The following is a 6,006-nucleotide window of genomic DNA, read 5'->3' as shown; positions in this document are numbered from 1 at the left end:
CCAACAGCAGCACAAATCAAGAAGAAAAGGAAGGAGATGGAAGAAAAGTTTCTTCTCAGTTTGTCTGGTTTTTGCACTAGCTTGCCTCCTCACTGTTTTTTCTGTCTTACAGATGCTAACACCACACCATGTGCAGCTGCTGTAAGGCAGACAAGCTTCTGTGTCCAAAAAGATACATTTCACAAGGCTGTTTTCTGCAGATCTCCTAGAGTTCATAAATTATTATTTAAAAGGAGTGCACTGGAGACACACTCAAACACCTTCCCCTTGCCTGAAGAAAAATAAAATAATGACCTAAACACATTTCGTGGAGAACGGATGGGGTTTAGGTCATGAAGCATCCACCAAAGCCTGTATCAGGCTAGAAAAACTGGGATAATGGAAAATGCAACCTCAGTTTTTGTAAGGCAGCTTTCCACATGAAAGGTAGGCACCACCTTGTCTGCATGAGTACAAGCTGCAGCTACCAATTGGAGAGAGGAAGATTAAAAAAAATAAAAAGAGCAAGTGAACAGGTTTTTCCAGTTTTTGCTGAAGCACAGATCAGAACAAAGGAGCTGTTGGACAAACAACTCATAACTCAGTCACCTGAGGCTTTGCAAATCAGCAAGAATAGAAAACAGGGGGAAAAAAAAAAAAAAAAAAAAAAAAGACAGTGGCCAAATGAATTTAGCACTCTTTTCCTCCTGTCAAGCAAGTCCTGCAGAGTGGGCTGGATAAGCTAGCAATGGGAGGATGCAAAAATTATCTGTGGTTTTCATGCAGAAAAAGGTAGTAAAAGGAAAACAATCACTTCTCCTTTTGCTTAATTCACCAGCCTGGTGCATGTGCCCACCCTTGGCCGAACAGTTTTACAAATGACCCTGGTTTAACTCTTGTAGCATGAAGTGATATTTGTAATATTGAGGGTTCCAGTAAAAACTGTTTTGATTCATGGTTACCTTAATTAGGGATCCTGCAAGTACAGGTCTGCTGAATGTTGATCACTTTAATTAACTTCTTATTCATAGATTTGGTGGATTTATTCTAACTATTGCATTTGATACATTTATTGGTAAGTTTCAGCCTCTGTCCTTTAATAAATCTTTATTTTCTAAATAAATCATGTTTGAAAATCAACCCTTTATTCTGCACCCATCTCCACACACTCATGAACAGGCTGACCCAAATCTCTCTGGTCTGTTCAACAACTGTTGTTTTTTCTCTTGATGTAATTTTCCTAAACACAAATACTACTTGTCACAAATAAGCCTACCTACACTGGTAAATCAAAAGATATGAGACCTCTAATACATAATGCAATTCATTACAAAGAATTGGGACTTACATTTTTCTGGCTACTTCCTTGACCAGCTCTGCAAACCCATTGAGTTCTGATCTCTGCCTAGCTTCTTAATGTTACCAAAGGCGGGGCTAGTATTTCTGTTTTCTCACCATGTTTTCTGGATCCTTTCAGTAGGGGTGTTCTAAAGCATAGGGAACCTATGTGATTGCCAGGTCCTACTTTTGCCACCACCTGCTCTTCACCTTTTGCTCATCATCTTCCACCCTTCAGCTTTCATCCTAAAAGCCTGTTATCCATCACATGCTCCTTCTGTCTCTTGCTCTATTCTGTCTAATGAACAGTAATGTTTAATTGTGAAATTCTTTAAAGGTACTTGAAAAAGTAAAAGTACTTGAACTGTACTGCACTGAGATGAGAAAACAACAAGACTGTTTCAATGAAACATTTGCTAGTAATGACTGCATTTCTGTAATGTTCTTACTAAACATTTCAAAATGTATTGTGAACACTAAAACAGCTTTCCAACACATCTGTAAAGAAGATATTGCCAAAATGGTTTAAAAACAAGTTTCAGAGGTGCTGAGCTCTTGCAACTCTGTTTTAGATAAGTGGGAGTTAAAAAAGTGCACGACACCTAAACATTAGGCTATAATTTGCCTGAAGGCATAAAACTCAGGTGTCCTGATACTTAGTTTGATGACTCAGTCAGGAAATTGTTCTTTGATTTGAAACAACTACTTGAAAGTCAGTGTAGAAGGCTGGTTTGTGGATCTTCAAACAGACTATGAAATCACAACAGCTGCTGTAAAGGTAAAGGTTGAAACTATAAATCCAATGTTTTTGATTGGTTTCATGACCTTGATAAGTTTCCTTATCTCATTGAATAAAATGTCAGCTTAACTCTGCAGAAGAGGGATAAAAATACTAGTACCATAATAATGTTAGACTATTTTTTGTTTTATTCTTGTACAGAACATGTTTCAAATAGTCAATGTCCCATAGCCCACATCTTGATTTTTGTCTCCAAAGGAAAAAAAAATCTGTTCCTTTGTACAGTGTTAAAAAAAGCCTCTCCAAAACACTTCCATTCTGTCTGTGTGCAAAAGAGACTTCCAAGCAGCAACCTCACTGTGTGAAGGCTGTTTGGAATTCTGTATAAAATGCATTCGGAAGTTTAAACCTATTTGCCAAAAAATAGATGAATGCTGTAGCTAAATAGTACTTCCAACAGAAAGCTTCTACTGGTCCAGCATTTAATCTGCTGTGTAGCTTCTCTGCAAATGACAGAAAATACTGCTTTTGGGCACAGTCCCTTAAGCATCTAACACTCACAGTAGGTTTATTTTGTTCTGAATCAAAAACAGAAAATGTAAAAAATATAATTGTTCATCTACCATTTTGCTCATGCAGCATTCCACTGCTTTAACTGCTTCTTGCAACAGAAATTCCTTTATCCAGTTTAAAATGGTGCATAACTTTCGGTCGCTCAAAAGTTGACTGGTACTGGAGACACATACACAAATATGCTTTCTACTCCTCTTTCATACATGACCTAGGGCCTCTTCGTGCTCACAGGCCCCCAAGCACCCTCAGGCTCTGACATAAATATTGGGGGGAAAAAAGGTATTTGAGCTATGGTAGCAAAAATTTAGCCCCAGGTTCTGGATTTTCAGAATACTGTTATCCCTGTGATTTTAATAAATGGAAAAAGGATTTTTGCAAAGTGTAGGGGAGAGGCAGTGATTGAGAACTTAGACTGTCTTATTTGACTTGTGTGCCAGTCAAATAAGAAAACAGATACTTAAATACTTCAAAAGCAGTAAATGGAAAGAATATATACAACACTGGTTACTCAAGAATCCAAAACTCTAAGAAACTGAACTAATTAAATTTGCATTCTATAAATCTGTCCCATGTAATTTTTTTATTGCAACTTTGTCATACACATTTCTTTCATTCTCCTCTCTCACCTTCCAATTCAAGGGTGAGGAAAGCACCGTACAGTTTAGAAATATGTACGATGGCTGTGCATTAGTGCTTGTTTAACAACAGATGTGATTCAACAGGTTGTAGCTTCCCTAATGCCTAGCAGGTCTTTATTGTCCCCATACCTGCATTTGAGGCCTCCTCACTTGTACTAATTCAGTGCTCTTTAAACTGAATCTATGAAATCTTGTGACTATAAAATACCAACAGAAAACTATCAACAAATCGAAGGATTTATGTTCTCAAAATGGACCTACTATTAACAGAATAGTAGAATAAAATAAAGAATTTGAAAAAAATGTTTGAGAAAGCAGAACAATTGTAAACTCTGAGTCTAATGTGTGCAACTTACATTACTACCAAGCTCTTCTATATCTATATATGTATATACACACACACACACACATACATACACAAAATACACATAATACATATAAAAAACCACACGTGTGTGTGTATGTGTGGGTGTGTAAATATTCACTGTTAGGAATTCAGGAATAATTCAGCTGAACATAAACAGACTACAGTCATTCAAGCAGGGAGGAAGCCAGATGTGAGGACTTGATAGATCCAGATTTGTGAGAATCTGCCAGGGGTTACTTCATTGCAGAGCTCTGTGGGCATTCACTGCAATTTCTGTAGAGTATAAAGGAAGTTGTTCTCACTGCATCTAATTCCTTGGCTGAGGTATTTGCCCATCCTCCTTCAGAGGGAGAGTGCCATCTACTGAAGCATTCCTTTGCACAGCTCCCTTGAGCCTTGTCCCACTCACAGATTGACAAAATCCATTCAAAGGGGTTGTAAAACTGAAGAAGGGTTTAAAAGGAAGAGCAGCTGCTATAGATGTGAATCTCTGCTGTAAAGCACCAGCTGCTTGTAAAGAACCAGGCCAAAGATGGTAAATACAACCACTGGCTTGTACAAGCCTGTTCTCCTGCTTTTGAAGAGATTAAAGACAACCTCACTCTGGGTTTCTTCATTCCTAATAAATCCTTGGAACTGAGATTACATTACCACTTTGTAACTCTTAGGAGTGGCATTCCCTGAAGGCACAATCCAATTTCACTGCTGACTATCAACCATGGACTTTCCTATTGATTCCTCCTTTCTGTGTTAGTTCTCACAAGATGCACAACTACTCAGCCGACTGAATAGTGAGAACACCTGGTAACAGTCACCAGGAGTCTGGCTTGGACCAGTGATGACACAATATTATTGTGCTGCTTTGTCTTTATGTATTTTCCCATTGTCTTGAGCTTCATACTTTGCTGTAAATTTTCTGGACTGTTGCTGTACTCAAAGCAGCAGTTTGTGTCATGCTCAGAGATACTGTCTCCTATGATAATAATAACCACATAAATTGATTTATTTTTTGGTATTTTTTTATTGCTTTGTAGCAAAAGAAAGTGTCTCTCACAGCTCAGAGGTATCCACATACCTTAGAGGTTTGAACAAATTGTATAAAAAGAAAGTTAAATTTTACAAGGTAAATTATCACACAAAGTCATGGAATCAGAGGAGAGGGAGACCTGTCAGGTTGTGTTTCATGTGAATACCCTTAGAAAACCACTGTTTTGATGTGTTTCAAAGCACAGGTGTATGTCCTGATGCTTTTGCTACCAAGGCGCTCCACTGAAGAATCAAACAGCCCATAGCTCAAACATCATGTTTGGCAAGACAAGGAGTGAAGAAAAGTTCGAAAGAACTTGCATTAATTGTCATTAGGCAAATATATTTGCCAAAATCTTACGATATATTTTCAAAAAGTTTCACATTGTAGTTTGTTTTTTTTACCGCTGGGCACACGGTATATTGTCTTAAATACAACAGATAACTGAGAGTAGAAGTCTTTCTGTAATATACATCCCCATGTATCTTATTTTGGCTTATGTCCGACAAATCTTTGTTGGTGCCAATAGGATTGAGTGCACCCTCAACATATTTGCCAACAACACCAAGTTGAGTGGTGTGGTCAACACACTGGAGGGAAGGGATGCCACGCAGAGGGACCAGGATAGGCTTGACGTGGGCCTGTATGAGCTTCATGAAATTCAACAGGGCCAAGTACAAGGTTCTATACCTGGATCAGGACAATCCCAAGCACAAGCACAGGCTGGCAGAGAATGGATTGAGAGCAGCCCTGAAGAGAAGAACTTGGGGGTGCTGATGGATGAGAGGCTGGACATGATCCAGCAAAGTGAGCTCAGTGAGTACAGGGTACAGAACGCCAATTGTATCCTGGGCTGCATCCAAAGCAGCGTGGCCAGCAGGGTGAGGGAGGGGATTCTGCCCCTCTGCTCTGCTCTGGTGAGACCCCACCTCCAGTGCTGCAGCCAGCACTGAGGCTCCAACACAACAAGGACACAGACCTGTTCGAGCAAGTCCAGAGGCATGTCACAAAGAGGACCAGGGGGCTGGAACACCTCTCCTATGAAGACAGGCTGAGAGAGCTGGGGTAGTTCACTCGGGAGATGAGAGAGCTCTGAGGAGGATATCGTACAGCAGCCTTCCAGTGCCTGTGGGTGGGGGGCTACAAGAGGGCCAGAAAGTGACTTTTTACAAGGGCATGTAGTGACTGGATAAGGGGCAATGGCTTTAAACTGAAAGAGGGTAGGTTTAGTTCAGGTATTGTGAAGAAATTTACTGTGAGAGTGGTGAGGCACTGGCACAGGTTGCCCAGAGAAGCTGCGGATGCACCATCTCTGGAAGTGTTCAAGGCCAGACTGGATGGGGTT

The sequence above is a fragment of the Coloeus monedula genome (genome assembly GCF_965178545.1).
Source record: "Coloeus monedula genome assembly, chromosome: 2".
Taxonomy (NCBI): Eukaryota; Metazoa; Chordata; class Aves; order Passeriformes; family Corvidae; genus Coloeus; species Coloeus monedula.
This window is presented reverse-complemented; position numbering follows the sequence as displayed.